General features: G+C 38.7%; 1 protein-coding gene and 1 long non-coding RNA gene across 4 annotated transcripts in view; one reads left to right on the top strand and one right to left on the bottom strand.

Annotated features, from left to right (window-relative positions):
- LOC114277656 (uncharacterized) overlaps positions 1-21,646 on the top strand; it is a 138,641-nt gene that overhangs the window by 19,602 nt on the left and 97,393 nt on the right. The gene's annotated exons all lie outside the window — the stretch shown is intronic.
- Positions 16,534-19,003, bottom strand: LOC114321895 (uncharacterized). The gene is made up of 3 exons (XR_014343263.1): positions 18,582-19,003; positions 17,714-17,749; positions 16,534-16,943 (listed from the first exon to the last, which is right to left on the bottom strand). It is a non-coding gene; the product is annotated as an uncharacterized LOC114321895 (long non-coding RNA).

The following is a 21,646-nucleotide window of genomic DNA, read 5'->3' as shown; positions in this document are numbered from 1 at the left end:
AATCACAAAGAATAAATGTGATGATAGCCCATAAATAAATAAATCAAAACCTAATCCAATGACAAGTCACAAGTATAAATGGTAAAACCAACCATAACCAACTTCCAAAAATATATACTAAATGGAACACAAATCGCCCACAAAATAAAATAATTCTAAATAAAAATCCAACCACAATGTATGCACAAAACCCAACATAACAAGTTAAAACAAAATAAATGAATGTCCTAGAGGTCCATGCAATTGAGTCCCCGCTACGCCATAAGTCCACTCTAAGTTCTCTAACTCCTGAAAGTGAAACAACTAAGTCAGCTGATAGCTCAGTGAGTAGCAACACGGATAGTATATACATTTTTTAAAACAGGGATCAATTCCAAAATAAGATATATATTACAGAAACTAGATTGACATACACTTTTGATAAAGATAATCTGTTTCAAAAAGAAGGTTCCACAGTTCAACAATTAAAATACTCATGTCTCTTAAAAACATGATAAATGACATTTTTCACTTAAAACAGATTGCAACATGAACACCAATAATTTTCTGAGTACCAAGAAATAACGAGCAACATGCCACACAGTTCTCAAGGCTATAAGCCCCGTTGGATGCAATACCGAACTAAGAGTCATCCTCAGGGTGGCAACCCGGGCCTTTTCTCTAAGACGATCCGATTGAAGGTCATCTAGCTTAACCCAGGTCTTTTCCTTACAATCGTTGAGCACTAGAGTCATCATGGCCCAACCCAGATCTATTCCCTAGTGGCCAGAGTCACCACACATAGTGGAATAATTTCACTGGAGTAAAGTATACAGATGGTCCTATTAATCAATATACGTCAGTTTCGCAAAACATGGTAGTTCACCATTATAAATATGAGACTAAAACAAATAATTCACAATATGCCAAGTTTATACATGTTTCAGAAATAATTTGATTCCATTGATAATATAATAATTTATCAAAACAGTTTAGTCCTGAAATAACAATTAAATTTTCCAACAGTTCAGGATAGGGGAACATTTATAAAAGAATATGAAGCATGAGACTACTCACCTAAAAATGAAATAATATAATCCTCGAATAGAGTATGAAAGTCCAACTAGTGTCCTGAACCAAGTATGAAGACTACACGTCACTACTAATTTAAAAATACTAAAAAGAATAATAAACTAAGTACCCCACACTAAAGCGCACTAACATAGCTCAACCCCACTCACCGTTACTCTTAAATAATACCTAAGTTAATGTTCTTCAAGGTCTAAAATTACCTAAGACATGGGTTCCGATCGAAACTTAACTAAAAGTAAGTTTAAGATAAAACAGAGTTTTAAACAAGTTTTCCCAATCTATTCGCTCACCTTGAAAATTACAAAACCCACTCTACACTGTTCGAAAAATTCCAAAATCCTCCAGATATCAACTAATATATCCTAAGTTTCAAACCCAATTGGTTTTACTTGATTTTCTTTCAAAATAATTATCTACAATTAATTATATCTAAACAGCTTATTTTCTGCGGCACTTTAAAGAAATTAATAGTTCTCTTAGTATGCACGAGCAATCGATGCAAGGCCAAAAATGTAAGAAAATAGACTCGTAACCGGTTCTAATGACGCTGATTTGATAATTTTTTGATTTATACCCGAAGAGAACGACACTTCCGAAGTTACTGTTTTAAACCAGTTTTCTGGACAGATTTGAACGCACCAGTTAATATAGATTGCGACTCCCAAAAATTATGAGAAAATTTAGATATGCAACTCAATATGTAATTAATCTACTATAAAAATTTCAGTTCAAAATTCATTCGTTTGATATGGTTTCTTGATTTTTAAAGTTTGTGATTCTGTACGGAATTTTTGGACTAAGAATTACACCATTCTTTATACAAGAATTTAATTCCTCAGATTTCTTAACAGTATATATATATACACAAATTACATACACCTACAACCTCCCCATCAATGAATTAAATCATAAAATAGAATAAGGATAAAGAACAAATATAAAATAAAGAAGAAAGTTAAAACCCTACCACACACCCAAAAGTTCTTTGATTGTAACTTCTTTTTTTTTCCTTCTCTCAAACCCTCTCCTGTAACGCCCTCAAGATAATACATAAATCAATCATTTATAAGATTCCAAAATCATAAAAAAGGTATTATATTTCCATTCATCAGAGTATTTTCTACAAAAGGTATTACATGTTGACAACAAAAGTAAATGCTTTATGGGCTTACAACTTTTTAAGTCAATACTTGGTTACAACAAAAGAGGGTCAGAAGCCCTTTTACAATTAAAGCCCTCGGCTTGGAAATAAAACATGTAGTACAGAAAAGTAACAACAAAAGGAAGCCTGCAGCCTCTAAACTATCCAAGCTAGATCCTTGGGGGTGGCATATCACCTGAACCTGAAATGATGTCTCATATAGGGTGAGCCAAAGCCCAGTAGAGATATGCTAAACATAATATAAGAAATAACTAAAATATTAGCATTCGATAAATGTTTAACAGCTCGAAACTATCTCAACCCCCTTTTTCATAATCGATCAACATAGATTTTCATACATCCATTTACGTTTACAACCGTGTTTCAATTCATTCTCATTTCTTTATCTCAATCAAATCAACAACATAGTACATTATTTATCCAAGCAATTCAAAATGAGACTACAACTCATATTATCAACACTTCTATCATCAACAATTTCAAATGAGACTACAACTCATAAAGACAACACTTCAATTCATCAACATCATTCAGATGTATATAAGATTTCGAGATTTTCACCTTGGACACTTCGGCCAACTTAATTATCAGTGGATTCCATCCCCTATCTCCTCTCAAACAATGGAGTACATCCCCTATCTCCTCCCTAACAAAGATACATATGCAATGTATTTAAACACTTTATCATATACAATGATCATTTAATGTACGTATTCAATGTGTTATTCCAATCGTCATATTCAATGACATATTCCAGGTGATTAGTTTCAGTTTACCTATTCATCATGCAGTGCCTACAACAATCAAGACTATCCTCCATCGATAGCCCAAAACAATTATTTCTAAACAGATAATAAATTTATCAAACAGATAAATTATCAACATTTTCATAGGTGAGTGATTAATCAATCCAACTACACCATTTAATCCCAATTCCATCCAATTTCATGATTTTCAAATCAATTTCATATTCCCACAATTACCAAATTAATTATACAAATTAATCAATTACATTTAATTAAGGCACTTTCCCCTTTTTCTCAACTTTAGCCCTAAGGCTCAATTTCCCCAATTTTATACCAATAATCCCATTTTCCAAGGTCTCACATAGACATGAAGCTCAACAATTGAAAACCCCCTTTCTATAATTTCAAATTCAAACCCTAACCTTCCAAAATCTCCATATTTCACCATTTATACAAAATGACTAAAATTTATGTTAAAACTCATAAAGACGAGTAGTTTATCCCTACCTCAAAGTTAGGAGCTCAAAGGAGAAAGAGAGGAAATTCGGAGATGCTCCAAACACAAGCTTTTTTGGATCAAAATGTAGCCCACGTGATACTCCACCTTTTTAACAAAGGGACTAGGGTAGAGACACTCTAGATTAAGTGTATTTATAGAGAGAAGGAATGTATGGAGAGAGAGTGTGTCGAATTTAGGGTTTGAGAAGAAAAGGAGATCAAAAGTGTATAAGGAACCCGCTGCTGCGATCTAATATTCTCGAAGCTCGCTCGAGCGAATCGAGCGAAGGATTGGTCGCTCGAGGGACCAGACACAACAGAACCTCGCTCGAGCGCAAGAAGCGTCGCTCGAGCGAACAAAGCAAAGCTTTAGGTCTACAACTATGATAACCCTATTCCGTACCATGCTAATCGGTCTTTATTATGAATGTGATTATGTGTCTGATATAATTTTATGTGTCATTTATGTGAATATATGTGGTTTTGAATTTCTATCTGTTCACCGTAGGAAAATCTGTTTGACTCTCTACTTTGGAATTAAATCGAAGGCCTTATCGGCCACAAAACCCGAAATTGATTACGCCATTGTGATTAGCGTAATTTTTAGAGCCTACGGTAAAATTCGATTGAAAATTGATTTGGATCAAAATAATTAGATTCAGAACGATTAATTAAGCCTTATTATTTTATATTAATGAAATGTGGTTGAGAGAGAGAGCTCATAAAGGGCTCTAGTATACCTTTATTCACTTGTTTGAGCTCAAAACCGAAAATCACTCTAGAGAGAGAGGGTGAGGGTCGGATAGAGAGAGAGGGAGCTCAAATTGAAGTTTTGATCTTGAAGCTTGAATAATTTGAAGACCAACTCAAGAATTAAGCATAAGTTTGGAAGATTAAAGCTCCTAGGTGAGTAATCAACCCTTAATTCATAAGTTTGAGTTGTGATTTTGTGAATTGAAGATTAAATGGTGAGTTAGATCATGAATTGAGTTGATTAAGTTGAGACTGAAGTCCATGTGTGCATGCATGTAGAGAATTCCTATGAAATTACATAATCTAACATGTAATATATGAATTATGAAAGATTGTGGGTTGGATCATACATGCAAGCATGGTTTTAGTTGAGCTTCATGAGAGTGAACACCATTTGCACCATATTCTTGACATGCATGTTTGATTATTGTAGGTAAGGGGCTTATGTAAAGTTTGAATGCATGAGCCTTGAGTATACAAAGAAATGTTGATTAATTTGGAAGAATTGGACCACGATTTTGAGCAATTGACCTCATCTAGCTTGTATACTCATGATATGTAATGTAATTGCATGTTTTGGAATCAAAATTATGAGTTTTGAACCTTTGGAGGTCGAGTTTGAACTTGAAGAACAATTCTAGATTTTCCAGAATTTGGCATGTTCGCTCGAGCGGGGAAGGCGCCGCTCGAGCGGAAAATGCGAGCTCCCATAACTTTTTGCAGACATGATGTCCGCACGAGCGGGGAGCTATGTAGAATGACCTTCAGCTCAAGCGTCCCAGTTCACGCTCGAGCGTAGAAACGAGGCAACCAGTACTTTTGCAGACCTAATGGGTCCGCTCGAGCGGGAAAGTCCACGCTCGAGCGAGGACCCTTGTTTCTGAAATTTTGTAAATGTGTTCTGTGTTTCATTTTCCGTTCTCTTTCATTTCTAAGTACTCTTAGGCATGCATTAAGCATTGTAAAAAAGTTAAAAGGGATAAGAATGAAGCCTAAAGAAGAATGTGAGAATTAAGAACGGATTGAATTGTTTGTGACCCATTGTGTTCATGGAATGTGTAGAGTCGAGCTCCAAGGCAAATCATCCCGCCGATCACTATGAGTAATATCTTAATAAAGATATCTGAAGTATGTTATTTGTCCAATTACTTACTTCTATGTATGTGATATCCCTGTTCTGTAATGTGTTAATTGGTCCTTAAAATGAGTATGATTATGTGTTTAATATGATTTTGTGTGCAAGTATGTGAAAATATGTGGTTTTGAATTTCTATCTGTTTACCGTAGGAATATCTGTTTGATTATCTGCTTCCAAAATTAAATTGAAGGCCTTAACGGCCATCGAAATCAAATTGATTGCGCCATTGTGATTGGCATAATTTTTAGAGCCTACGGTGAAGTTTAATTGAAAATTTGATTCAGACCAGATTAAGTTGATTAAATTGGAGAATTAGTACCCAATTATTTATTATTACTATATTGGACTTAGTGGGATTAGTTGTATTGAGTCACTACACCCTCAAATTCCCTCTTTTAGTTTATTTTGGCTGATCATAAACTCAAAGAAAAGAAGATAGGGCCGGCCATAGAGGGAGAGAGTGTAGGAGATTGAAGTTTTGGTCTTGAGGCTTGGAGATTTTGGAAGATTACTCAAGAATTTGCTATAGATTGGAAGAATTGAGCCTCTACGTAAGTAAATCCATAAGCTTAATGTGTAATTTTGTGTATTCAAGGTGGATTAATGATCAAGAGTAAGGATTGAAGTGGAATTGAGTTGTTTATGTTGAATTGAAAGTCAATGTATGCATGCATGTATATAATTGTCTTGAATTTACATAATTGAGCTTGAATTACATAACTCATGTTAAATCTTGGTTGAAATCCATGTATTTGACCATTTTTTCATCATATGGGGTGAGAATGAGGGTTATATGTCACATGCATGTACAATCCATGGGAGTAGAAGCTTTGAATGCATGAAGTTGTTATGTTAGTGATGAATTTGGTGGAAAATGAGCCATGCATGGATTTGATTTATGAAATTGAGCTTCAAAATGTTGTAATTTAGTGTTTGTATCATGTTAGCACACATATATATGAAGTTTGAGCCAAAATCATGCATTTAGAGCCTTTGAATTCGAAGTTGGAGCTCAAGAACACATTCTGGATTTTCCAGAAATTTGATGTCCGTTCGAGCGGGGAAACCGCCGCTCGAGCGTGAATTTCGTGCTCCCAGTATTTTTGTGCAGGCATGATGTCCGCTCGAGCGGGGAGCTATATAGGATGGACTTCTACTCGAGCGCCAGAATGCACGCTCGAGCGTAAAAATGACATAACCAGTACTTTTGCAGACCTCATGGGTCCGCTCGAGCGGGGAAGTTCACGCTCCACTCGAGCAGGGACCCTGTTTTCTGAAATTTTGTTTATGCATTCTGAGTTTCGTTTTCCGTTCTCTTTCACTTCTAAGTACTCTTAGACATGCATTGAGCATTGTAATTGAGTTAAAGAGATAAGAATGAGGCCTAAAGAGGAATATGTGAATTAAAGAACGGATTGAATTATTTGTGACCCATATGTGTTATGTGATATGTAGGGTCAAGCTCCAGGGCAAATCCACAAACCGATCACTGTGAGTAATATCCCAACAAGATATTTGAAATATGCTGTTGTCCAATTATTTACTTCTATGTAAGTTTTGTAAGTTCATTAATTTGAATGGTGGACAACGATTGACATGAATGATTGGGCCGTAGGCCGATTGATACGAATGATTGGGCCGAAGGCCGATTGATACGAATGATTGGGCCGAAGGCCAATTGATATGAATGATTGGGCCGAAGGCCGATGGACATAAATGATTAGGCCGAAGGCCGATTGATATGAATGATTTGGCCGAAGGCCGATTGATCTGAGTGATTGGGCCAAAGGCCATCTGCTGTAACTATTTCAAAGATTGCTTCTGTATCCACTTTATTTGATATTATTCACTGGGCTTTCGCTCATGCACATTCATGTACATGTAGGTAAGCCAAGGGACGTCCAGAACCAGCCTCGGTGAAATTATGAGAAACAGTCAAAGTTTTGAGGAGTCAACCCAAACGTCTCACGCACGAGACTGTCTTCGCTTTTGTCCTTTGTTTATAGTTTTGTTATGTTGGCGAAAGCATTGGACTACTTTTGTATATAAGTCTTGGATTCGACTGACTTTAACTTGTATGATCCTGTATGTACAGTGTTTTGTGTTAGTACATATTTCGATGTGAGTTATTAACATATAGATGTTTGGAATGTTATGGTGTGCATATAAGCACAGCTCTATGGACAAAGTTTTAATTTGCTTCTGTTTGGCCCCTTTACTCTGATAAATTTTGTTTTAATTGAGTTGAGGCCGTAGGTAATCTCGCGATTACTGGCCGGTTATGGCCTTAACCCATAGGGGCGGGTTCGGGTCGTGACAATGTAAATCTTATAAGTTCGTTAATTCAAATGAATGGGCCAAAGGCCAATTTGACATGAATGAAAGTATGAATAGGCCAAAGGCCAGTTTGACATAAATGAAAGTAAGAATGGGCCAAAGGCCAGTTTGACCTGAATGAAAGAATGGTTGGACCAAAGGTCAGTCTGACATGAATGAAAGAATGGATGGGCCAAAGGCTAGTCTGACATGAATGAAAGAATGAATGGGCCGAAGGCTATTTAACATGAATGGATTGGGCCCGAGGCCGTTCAATGTGTCTAGAACCGCAGTTACGTGACCCATATATATATTAGATAGAAATAGGAATTGGGCCCAAGACCGTTTGGTGCATATTGTTCTAAGTACCGTTCGTGTAACTTCTTTATTTGATGTTATTCACTAGGCTTTTGCTCACGCTCATTCATGTGTCTGTAGGTGAGCCAAGGGAGGTCCAAACCCAGCCTCAGTGAAGTTTGTGCGGAACCACCAAGGTTTTGAAGAGTCAGCCCATACGTCTCATGCACGAGACTCGTCTTCACCTTTTTGCTATTTGGTTATATTTTGTCATGTTGGCGAGGACTTTGGACTACAATTGTATATAAATTTTGGTTAGGCTGACTAGGACTTTGATGATCTTGTATGTACAGAACTTTATGTTATTGCATATTTTGATGTGAGTTATTAACATATGTGCATGTGGTTTGTTATGACATGCCATGTAAGCACAACTCTATGGACAAAAGTTTGAAATTGCTTCCGTTTAGCCCCCTTTACTCTGATGAGTTATGTCTGGTTTGGTTCAAGACCGTAGGTAATCTCGTGATTACTGGCCGGTTATGTCTTTAACCCATGGGGACGGGTTCGGGTCATGACAGCAACCCAGAAGCACGCTCGAGCGCAGGAGTCCTCACTCGAGCGAAGAAATCCAAAACATAGAGCTCGCTCGCTCAAGCAAAGGAAAGCTCGCTCGAGCGAAGAAACCAAAATCTGGACAGCAACCAGTTGTTTCAAAACACACCCAACCTGTTCCAAACTCACCTAACACATCCCAAAACTCAAATACAAAGAATTAAAGGACGGAAATGCAATATAGACAATAACAAACATCCACGAAACCGAGTCCGGAATACAATAAACAATGTAGGGAAAACTGGGATCGCTATAACCTCCCCCCCTTAAAGAATTTCGTCCCCGAAATTAGATATAAGTTTCAAAATTGTGATTTTTCAATTCTCAACAACATTATAATTCAACATCCACCACCATGACCCATTCACCGGTCATTCCATCTCTTTTCAAGAGAACAACATTACAAAATATAGTTCATTATGCATTATCGACATGCATTCTTTGAAATTCATCAACTTCAAAACATATATCCCATAATTTCATAACATATTCAATGTTAATAACATATTTGCATTTCTAAAACACATTCAACATATACAATGTTAACTAAACTTGTATCATTCTCATAACTCTTATGTCCTCAAAACATATACAATGTTTTACAAACTAAACATATACAATGTTCTTGGATTAAAAAACAAAATTTTTCCACATATGCTCAAACATTAACAAACAGGTCCGTATATTTCTCACGGACATCCAACTCCCGTTCCCAAGTGGCTTCCTCAACCCCGTGATGTTTTCACAAAACTTTTACCAAGGGTATCGTCTTGCCTTGCAAGACTTGGTCCCATCTGTCCAAGACCCTCACCGGTCTCTCCTCATATGAGGCGTCCTCATCAACCTCTAAGTCGGTCCAATCCAATACATGTGACGGATCCGACTCGTATTTTCGAAGCATACTAACATGAAACACGTCATGCACTCCGGACAACTGTAGCGGCAAAGCTAAACGGTAGGCAACCTCACCAATCTTCTCAAGGATCTCGAAAGGGCCAATAAACTGAGGGGACAACATCCCACTTTTACCAAACTCATCAAGCCCTGCTTAGGTGATATTTTCAAAAAGATGTGATCACCCACCTCAAATGACAAAGGTCTCCTCCTACGGTCAGCATAACTCTTTTGGTGACTTTGGGCTGTAACTAGTTTCTTACGGATAAGTGCTACTTTCTCCGTCATTTCCTAAACCAACTCCAGGCCCAACAAAGGTGCATCACCCACCTCGGCTCAACACACTGGAGATCTACACGGTCGGCCATACAAGGCCTCAAATGGTGCCATGCCAATACTCGATTGGAAACCGTTGTTGTAGGCAAACTCCACTAAGGGCAAGTGCCTCTCTCGCGACCCCCTAAAATCAAGGACACAACCTTGAAGCATATCCTCAAGGATCTAAATGGTACGCTCGGACTGCCCGTCAGTCTGAGGATGGTTAGCCACACTAAAAGTCAATCTAGTACTCAAGGCACTCTGCAAACTCTGCCACAACCTAGCAGTAAAACGCGGATCTCTATCTGAGACAATCGACACTGGAACCCCGTGCAACCTCACTATGTCTCGAATATACACGACGGCAAGATGATCTACTGAATCTCTCACGCGCATTCCTAGTCAACCGGTCAACCACCACCCAAATGGCATCACTACCCTGTTGAGTCCTCGGAAGACCCACGACAAAATCCATCATTACATGCTCCCATTTCCACTCGGCAATAGGCAACGGCTGTAACAAACCCGCTAGCCTCTGATGCTCGGCCTTCACTTGTTGACAAGTAAAGCACTTCGACACAAATACTGCCACATCTTTCTTTATACCCCTCCACCAAAACTGGCGACTCAAATCACGATATATCTTAGTGCCTCCCGGATGCACCGCAAGGCGCGAATGGGGAAACTCTTGGAGTACTTCCTCTCGGCAAGATTCTGGCACAAACAAACGGTCTCGGTACCTCACACTCAGGTCAGGATACACAGTCAAATCCTTCTCTACCTTCCCACTAGAGATCTTCTCCTGGAGAGATTCTACCTCAAAGTCACCCGTCTGTGCCTCTAATACTCGATTCACAAGTGTAGGTTGTGCAACCACAGAAAACAAGGCCGCAGACTCAACGGACTCACCCAGAAGCAAGTCAAACTCACCAAAAGCACCCAACATCTCCTATTCCCGGATAGCAATACAAGCTACATCACTAATGGATTTCCTGCTTAGGGCATTGGCCAGCACATTGGCCTTCCCCGGATGATGATGCAACTCAAAGTCATAATCTTCTATGAACTCTAGCCACTTTCTTTGCCTCAAATTCAAGTCCTTCTGTGTAAACAGATATTTCAAACTCTTATGATCAGAGAACACCTCGAATCTCTCACCATAAAGATAGTGCCTCCAAATCTTCAAGGCAAATATCACAGCTGCTAACTCTAAGTCGTGAGTAGGGTAATTTCTCTGGTGTGTTTTCAACTGCCGCGAGCCATAGGCTACTACTTTCCCCTCCTTCATCAATACACAACCTAAACCCTCTCGTGAGGCATCACAATACACTGTATAACCCAAACCTCTCTCCGGAATAGTCAAGACTGGAGCAGTGGTAAGTCTAACTTTAAGCTCTTGGAACGACTTCTCACAAGTCTCACTCCATACAAACTTGATCCCTTTTCGCGTCAATCTAGTCAACGGCGAAGCTAGCCTAGAGAAATCCTTTACAAACTGACGGTAATACCCGGCCAATCCCAAAAAACTACGGATCTTAAAGACACTCTTAGGCTGTGCCCAATCTTGCACTGCCTCTATCTTGGATGAATCAACAGACACCCATTCCCCGAATACCACGTGGCCTAAGAACTTAACCTCTCTTAGCTAGAACTCACACTTCCCAAACTTAGCATACAACTTATGGGCTCCAAGCAACTCGAGCACCACTCGCAAGTGTTCCCCCTGCTCCTCCTTAGATGGTGAATAAATCAGAATGTCGTCCACAAAAATGACTACAAAACGATCTAAGAATTCTCGGAAAATCCGGTTTATCAAGTCCATAAACACAGTCGGTGCATTGGTGAGCCCAAAAGGCATCACCAGAAACTCATAATGGCCATGCTGCGTACGGAATGCCGTCTTCGGGATATCCTTCTCCCTGACCCTCAACTGATGGTAACTCGATCTCAAGTCTATCTTAGAGAAACAACTGGATCCTTTCAACTGGTCAAACAGATCATCTATACGAGGCATGGGGTACTTGTTCTTAACCGTAGCCCGGTTCAATTTTCGGTAATCAATGCAAAGTCTCAAAAGCCCCATCTTTCTTTTTAGCAAAGAAGGCTAGTGCTCCCCAAGGCGAAGTACTAGGGCGGATAAAGCCCTTATCTAATAACTCCTGGAGTTGAATCAATAACTCCTGGAGTTGAATTTTCAACTCACTCAACTCGGCTGGGGCAAAACGATATGGTGCCATAGAAATCGATGCCGTGCCAGGCACTAAGTCAACAGAGAACTCGATTTCTTAGTGGGGTCGTAAACTAACAAGATCCTTAGGAAAGACATCCGAGTACTCACAAACCACTCTGGGCAACTCAGTCCGGGTCTCATCACACTCACTACTCATACAGCTAGCGAGAAGACAACTAAGCTACCTCCGCCATCGCGGATCATACACGGGTGGTAACACCCTACCAACTCGATCTCCCAAGAAATGAAAATAATTCCCGTTCAAGGTACATACAGTAACCCTCTGACGGTAGCAATCTATAGCAGCTCGATATGACGATAACCAGTCCATACCCAAAATCACATCAAACCCAGACATATCCATCAACACAAAAGAAAAGGGAAGCCGATGATCAGCAACCTCTATATCACAGCCCTGACACTCCTGTTTCAAAATCAACTCACCCCCAATGGGTGACACAACACAAATAGGAGATGTTAACTGCGCCAACTCCAATCCCAAAACAGATGCAAAAGTAGAAGATATAAATGAATGGGATGCACCCGTATCAATCAACACATTAGCAACCGAGTTGCAAAACAAAAAGATACCTCTCACAACAGATGGAGCCGGTACAAGATCCGTTGCGATAACAGCATACACGCGCCCCGTAGGTCTCTGGTCTCCCTGCTCACCCCTCGGAGCATATGACTACTGCACAGACTGAGCCGAAGAGGCTCCCTGATTGGCCCTCGAGGTCTGAACTGACTGCACTGGCTGATAACTCTACGTCTGCCTCAAACCAGATGCACCAGATGTGCCACTCAACTGTGGGAAAAACCTTTTCAGGTGCCCCGCCTACCCACATTGATAAAAAATGAGCGGCTGACCTCTGTCCTGACTCTGGCTCTGAGGACGAGCCGAAGAAAAAGCTGCTCTCTGCCCTACTCCCTTATGCGGGCAAGCTGGAGACTTGTGACCCAGCTGACCACATTTGTAATGAGTAACGTCTCCCTGCCCGCCTCTCCCAGAACCCGAACTCGGTACTGGAAAGGTAGATCTAGAATGTGCTCTCTGGGACTGCTGAGGGTTAGAACCTCTCTGCCTCTTACTGTCCCCCTGGCCATCCTGACTCCTCCTGGAGCCCCTCATCCTCTCCTCCTCCACCTGCATAATAGTCTCAAGATGGGCTACAACTTGCACAAAACGCCAATACTCCCTAATCATGGACCTGGCCACTCGAAACATGAGTCCGGTCCTTAATTTCTTCTTAAACTCCAAGCACCTATGCTCTTCGATCGCCACCAACTTGGGTGCAAACCTAGATAAGCTGGTAAAGGTGGCCTCAAACTCCGCCACTAGCGTATTCAGCTACTTGAGCTGACAGAACTGATCCCTCAACTTCTCCCTAATAGTAGGAGGCAAAAACTTCTCCTAAAAGGCATCAACGAAAGCATCCCAAGTCCCTCCAATGCGCCCTCGAACAAACTTCCACCACTGACCTGCATCCCCCTTCAATTGGAAAGACGCCAAGGTCACCTTCAAACTTCCGTCTTCGATGCCTAGCATCTCAAACTTCTTTGTCATCTATTCAAGCCATTCATCAGCCTTCAGTGGCTCTTTTGGATCACCCAAAAACTCGTCCAAATTCGACCGGAAAACTCCCTCTTCAAAAAAGACGGCCTTGCCTCAGCTACATGGGCCTGGACTTGATTCTCAGCCCTGAGAATGTCCATGGATTCCCTCAATACTCCTGCCATCTCACGGGCTAAGGCGCCCATGGCCTGCTGACCTACTAGCTCGGCCACGTTGGCCTGACCAACACCCTTCTCCTGTGTCGGAATATCATCCGGTATAGGCATCTCCTGCCTTCTAGGCCTACCACGCCTACCACCACGTCCTCGTCCTGACATCCTAATAAAGGTAACAAAGACATTAGCACATTCACAAATGTGCTGAAGCTATTTCACTCGCGTCCTAATACAATGGACAACTGTAATTCACTCCACATAAGCACATAATCACATAAGCACTTACGAATTTCATTCTGGATAGTGACCGTCCCGTGGCATTGCTGGAGTTCCAGTTAGAAACGGCAGTGATCAAGTGCGTTTCCAATGGGACTCCTAGAAGCTGAAATATCCAATCAACATCCTAGAAACTAAATTCCATACCCATTTAGTCACATAAGCATGTTATCACATAACCACATAATATTACACTTAAGTCTCTAACAAGCGAGACAAACCCATTGTGGTACTAACCACTTCCCACGTACCCAAAGTATTCAAACCCGGTATGCTCTGATACCAAGTTGTAACGCCCTCAAGATAATACATAAATCAATCATTTATAAGATTCCAAAATCATGAAAAAGGTATTATATTTCCATTCATCAGAGTATTTTCTACAAAAGGTATTACATGTTGACAACAAAAGTAAATGCCCTACGGGCTTACAACTTTCCAAGTCAACACTTGGTTACAACAAAAGAGGGTCAGAAGCCCTTTTACAATTAAAGCCCTCGGCTTGGAAATAAAACATGTAATACAGAAAAGTAACAACAAAAGGAAACTTGCAGCCTCTAAACTATCCAAGCTAGATCCTTGGGGATGGCATATCACCTGAACCTGAAAATAATGTCCCATATAGGGTGACCCAAAGCCCAATAGAAATACGCTAAACATAATATGAGAAATAACTAAAACATTAGCATTCGATAAATGTTTAATAGCTCGAAACTATCTCAACCCCCTTTTTCATAATCGATCAACATAGATTTCCATACATTTATTTACATTTACAACCGTGTTTCAATTCATTCCCATTTCTTTATCTCAATCAAATCAACAACATAATACATTATTTATCCAAGCAATTCAAAATGAGACTACAACTCATATTATCAACACTTCTATCATCAACAATTTCAAATGAGACTACAACTCATAAAGACAACACTTCAATTCATCAACATCATTTAGATGTATATAAGGTTTCGGGACTTTCACCCTGGGCACTCCGACCAACTTAATTATCAGTGGAGTCCATCCCCTATCTCCTCCCAAACAATGGAGTACATCCCCTATCTCCTCCCAAACCATGGAGTACATCCCCTATCTCCTCCCAAACAAAGATACATATGCAATGTATTTAAACACTTTATCATATACAATGATCATTTAATGTACATATTCAATGTGTTATTTCAACCGTCATATTCAATGACATATTCTAGGTGATTAGTTTCAGTTTACCTAATCATCATGCAGTGCCTACAACAATCAATACTATCCTCCACCGATAGCCCAAAATAATTATTTCTAAACAGATAATAAATTTATCAAACAGATAAATTATCAACATTTTCATAGGTGAGTGATTAATCAATCCAACTACACCATTTAATCCCAATTCTATCCAATTTCATGATTTTCAAATCATTTTCATATTCCCACAATTACCAAATTAATTATACAAATTAATCAATTACATTTAATTAGTGCACTTTCCCCCTTTTCTCAACTTTAGCCCTAAGGCTCAATTTCCTCAATTTTATACCAATAATCCCATTTTCCAAGGTCTCACATATACATGAAGCTCAACAATTGAAAACCCCCTTTCTATAATTTCAAATTCAAACCCTAACCTTCTAAAATCTCCATATTTCACCATTTATACAAAATGACTAAAATTTATGTTAAAACTCATAAAGACGAGTAGTTTATCCCTACCTCAAAGTTAGGAGCTCAAAGGAGAAAGAGAGGAAATTCGGAGATGCTCCAAACACAAGCTTTTTTGGATCAAAATGTAGCCCACGTGATACTCCACCTTTTTAACAAAGGGACTAGGGTAGAGACACTCTAGATTAAGTGTATTTGTAGAGAGAAGGAATGTATAGAGAGAGAGTGTGTCGAATTTAGGGTTTGATAAGAAAAGGAGATCAAAAGTGTAGAAGGAACCCGCTGCTGCGATCTAATATACTCAAAGCTCACTCGAGCGAAGGATTGGTTGCTCGAGCGACCAGACACAAAAAAACCTCACTCGAGTGCAAGAAGCGTCGCTTGAGCGAACAAAGCGAAGCTTTAGGTCTGCAACCCAGAAGCACGCTCGAGCGCAGGAGTCCTCGCTCAAGCGAAGAAATCCAAAACATAGAGCTCGCTCGCTCGAGCGAAGGAAAGGTTGCTCGAGCGAAGAAACCAAAATCTAGACAGCAACCATTTGTTTCAAAACACACCCAACCTGTTCCAAACTCACCCAACGCATCCCAAAACTCAAATACAAAGAATTAAATGACGGAAATGCAATATAGACAACAACAAACATCCACGGAACTGAGTCTAGAATACAATAAACAATGGAGGAAAACTGGGATCGCTATATCTCCCGTGGTTGCTGTGTTGTTACCCCATGTAGTGAACAAATAATAGAGTAGGGTTTGTGTTTATTTTATTTTATACTAGTGGTGGGCACACATAGGCCAAATAAAAAGATAAAATATACAAAACATGTCACACCCCTATCTTGCCCCTAGAAGTTTGGGCGTGACCTGAACAGAAGATGACGCTTAACCTGGTTACATAGAGGGGCCTGCCCGGAAGCTATAAAATAAAATTGATAAAAACCAGAAAGTATGACATCCATTGAGCTACTAAGTCATGCCAGGATCAACACATTTCACAGGTCAAGCACAACAAAAGCCAAAGTACACTTAAGAGTTAGTTATTTACAGGCATATACAAAACCAACCCCGAGGGGGGTGTATAACAAAACCATTAAGTGTGTAACCACTTAGGCCATTAACAAAAGTGTGAATCTCCATCTAACGACTCAACAAAAGTAGGGTCCCGACTTCAAGCTTGGCTGTGCCTAGGCTGACAAAAGTATGACGATGCCGAGTTAAGATCGACCTCCTGGTTGATTACCTACAGAAACGGACATAACATAGGGTGAGCCAAGCTCAGTGAATAATAGTACTAATATGCTAGTAAATATATTTATTGCTGTAATCATGCCATTAGTCTGTCTCTGTACGACTTGTAGGGACAACATAATCGGTTTATAATTATCATAATGTGGCCCCTGGCCTAAACACTTTATACGTTCGGAAAGAGTTTTTTTTTTGGGTTCACAATTTACAATTCCTCACATAAACCTTTGGTTCTGTTCAATCCACAAGCTCACAATAGGGACATTCATATTTCACACATCGGCCCTTGGCCTCATAATTTCTTTATTCACAAATGGCCCTTGGCCTCATTATTTCTTTATTCACAAATGGCCCTTGGCCCCATTAGTTCACAATTCACAATTGACCATTGGTTACGTAGTTTCACATCAAGATTCTTAGCCACCTTAATTCACAATTGGCTCTAGGCCACATTGAGTCACAAATGGCACTAAGCCACATTGGTTCACAAATTCATGTTGCCTTGATACTTTCCGGTAGTCACAACTTTCATATAGGATGCGTACAACTTCACAACCTTTTCAATGTTTTCACAATTTCGTATCAAATTATCTATAGCAGATATGTCATTTCATACCAATCATCTCATGCCAACACAAGTTTAATAGTGACATTCATAACGTCAAGATATAACGTCAGTATATCATGCGATGCTACTTTCTACAAGATCACAACGTCGTTAATTATAATTACAGAGTAGGGATACATTGAAGCACTATTACTCACTGTGTTGTGGCGGTGCACTTCCTTTTGAGGTGTTCCCTACACACATGAACATATAAAAGATTACATTAGCCCCTTTTTCTTGTTAAACCAACATTCGGTTCACTTACTTTGATTAAATTAACGAATATTCAAACAATATAAACTGTAGGTTTTGACCACATTAGAGGACCCAACATGCAAAACGGAGCATCCCGACTTTTCTGCCCTGGGCCGCACGTGCGGCTAGGATCTCCCGCACGTGCGGCACACCTCCCGCACGTACGGCATTGAGGCCCCGCACGTGCGGTTTTTGTAGTGTTGAAGTCCAACAATTTGCCATTTTCCCGCACGTGCGGCAGTGACTCCCGCACGTGCGGCTGAGGTTCCCGCACGTGCGGCCTTAGGCCCCGCACGTGCGGCGATTCTGCACTAAAGGTCCGAAATTTTTGCACAATTTTCTTCTTCTTATAAACATGTTTAGGCCTCAAAAATCTAACTTTCAATTACTAATATACAAGTTCAAAGCATGCAATTACATGTGAACAAGGATCAAATTACACATTTCATTTGAGTAAGAATCAATCATGAATCCACAACTCAAATTCACTCCAAGTCACAAAATTTCTATTTGTTCTCATATCTCAACTCATAAACTTAGAACCATGCCACATACTTAAATTCAAACAAGCCAATTGAAGAAATAGAGTAAAGTTTCTCTTAGATACTTCAAATTGAATCAACACATACAAGGTAAGATCATTTTGCTAATTTAGTTCTCATACTCACATCATTACAACTTCAAACTCTTAGGGACAAGATTATAGAAACATCTTCACATAAATTATGACAAGAGGGGTTGTAGATGAAAATTAAACAAACAATTACATACCTTAAGCCCAATCTCACCCTTCTTGAGAACCTTTTCTCTCTACCTCTTCAACTCCCAAGCTTAGTGTTATGTTTCCTTAACTTATCAAATGACCAAGAACACTCTTATATTTCCATGAAAAGAGAATGAGACAAAAATCAATCGTTTACACATTCGAAAATTGAAATTTCACAGAAGTGCTTAATATTACCTAAAAATTATGCTGGTTCCAAATATGTGATCAATTTTGACTTATTAATCCGCTAAGGCCCTCAATTTCTACTTTATCGTTCGAATAGTAACAGATACATTTCTTTCCTAACAGATACAATTCATTCGACTAAGCATTACAACATAGCTACTTGACCCCATTCTCTTATACAGCTTCACCTTAGTCACTTAATAGCACAGAATAAAGGACGGACATACATCACAAGCATATATGAGGGTCGGGTTGTTACAAAACATATATATAAGTTATATGCAACTCAAATGGTAACAGTCTTATATATTAACCTTGTGGTCTAGAGTTCAAGTTATACCCTCCTCTCTCTCTATATATATATTATAATAAATCTTGCCTCTAAACTAAGGACTTTCACCATAAATTTATTTTAAGTTTAAAATTAATTAAAAGATCATTCAATAATAATTAATTTGCACTTTAGGATTCACCATCAAAATATTGGAGATTGTGAAATTATTATTATTTAATTATTTACTTGATTTTTATATTCGGGTTCTTACATTTTCTTTCCAAACTCATTCTCCAAGCATTATTCAACTATGATATCTTATTTTGATCAAAAGTCTCAAAAGTTAAACATAATTCCTTTGTTTTCTTTAAAAATGCTCTTTTGGTCGCAAATTGGTAAAAATTTTAAAACCAATCGAATCGAAGTCCGTTTTTGTTCAAATTTAAAACATAGTTCTTTCATAACCTTACAAACATATTCCAAGTTTACGCTTTCACAATTTGGGCATCAACTTTTTATTTTTCTCAAAATTTCTCTTTTAAGCAAATAAATCACAAATTTTCCAAAAATTCTAATTAAATTATACACAACTCTAAGCTCCATATAATCAAGTAAACGTGCATAAAGAAGTATAGGAAAAATCCCTACCTCAAGCCAAGAAGCTTTCAAATTTTTTGGCAACAGAAATTAAATCTGTTCGGAGCCAAACGACGCCCTTTCCACCCTTTACGTTTTGATCCAAAGCATTATGCGTCAAAAATGACTTATACAAGATCAAACCCATGAAAAACCAACTTGGAACCCCTTTTTTTCTTCGTTCCTCTCGACAATCTCCCAAAAGTTGAAAATAGAAATCTAAACAAATATCTAACTAAACAAATATTTATATATATCAATTTAAAAATATCTAACCACAACAAATATCTAACCATATATATATATATATATATCAATTTAAAAATACATTTCAACATCTTTAATGACAAAAGTAAATATAATATTTTCTCACCACAAAAATATATTTTGTTTAATGGTACAAACCATAAATATTCTCAACTCTTTTATGGTAATCAAATAATAATAATAAAACCACAACAATATTATATGGTTACTAACGGGTCAAGATTCAATCAATTGGGTCCAAAATGAATGGAATTTAATAATTTAAAATAAATCCCCAACTGAGATTAAAGTATAAATTGTAACGCCCTCAAAATAATAACAATAAACCCATCAAATAACACATTCATTAACATATGAAATAACCACATTCTTCTATTCATCAGTGTTTCATTACAAAAAGTATTACATGTTAACAATAAAAGCAAAATGCCCTACGGGCTTACAGCTTTCCAAGTTATCACTTGGTTACAACAAAAGAGTACTAACTCATACACATTAAGCCCTTGGCTTGTATTTACATGTAATACATCAAAAAGTAAAACGACATCATTATGTCCGCCTCAAGCCTCCCAAGCTATGTCCTTGGAGGTGGCATGCTTCCTGCACCTGAAAATGATATTCCCATATAGGGTGAGCCACAGCCCAGTAGAAATATACTAAACCAACCATGAACATTGCCTAAAACATTAGCAATTGATAGATGGTCAACGCTGATACATTCACATAAATCACATGTTTATGCCATACGACTTACAAGTCCAAGTTACTTTTCATTTTCCCTTTTTCAACAGATAGGCATATAAGCACTACCCACATTCAACAGATATGTATAACAACAATATCCACATTCTCAGATAAGCAAATAAGCTATATCCACAATCTACAACAGATATGTATAACAACAATATCCACAGATAAGCATATAAGCTATATCCACACTTCACAAAGATAAGCATATGAGCTCTATCTCCACTTCTCTAGACAAGCATATGAGCTGTATCTACGGAGTTCATCCCCTATCTTCTCCCAACGCTATCCGGTTTAGAGGTACATCCCCTATCTTCCCTTAAACCGCGGAGTACATCCCCTATCTCCTCCTCTACACATAACGTATACAAACACAATGGTTCTATATACAATCACCCAATACATACAGTTAATGTATTCTATCAACCGTCAAGTTCCATGACACATTTCATTGATTAGTTTCAGTTTGCCTAATCATCATGCATTGTCTACAACAATCACGACTATCCTCCACCGATAGCCCAAAGCAGTTATTTCTAAACAGAAAATAATTGCACAATGGATATTCAATCAACATTTCATTTCCTTATTCTTCACAATTAATTATCCCAATGAATTAAACAATGTAATTAGGTCAATTCCCATAATTAACATTTCAACCCTTAGGTCCCATTTTCATCAATGATTTAACACTCATTCCATTTCTCTAAGCCAAACATGCATCTAGGTTTATTATGAGTAAAACCCCAACTTTTGTAAAATAGCACAAAAGCCCCAAACTCTCACAAAATGACAAAACCAACCCCAACATCTCAAAATACCAAAATTTAAAGACAAAATCCATAGAGAGGAGTAGGATATCCCTACCTCAAACTCGGAGCCCCAAAGAAGATGAAGACCAAAACCAAAACGCTCCAAACCTCGAAATTTTCAGATCAAAAGGAAGCCCTCGACGATCAA

This window comes from Camellia sinensis, chromosome 10 (genome assembly GCF_055761805.1).
Source record: "Camellia sinensis isolate YWXY chromosome 10, ASM5576180v1, whole genome shotgun sequence".
In the NCBI taxonomy this organism is placed as follows: domain Eukaryota; kingdom Viridiplantae; phylum Streptophyta; class Magnoliopsida; order Ericales; family Theaceae; genus Camellia; species Camellia sinensis.
Note: the sequence above shows the minus strand (reverse complement) of the source record. Positions and strands in the feature narration are given on the sequence as shown.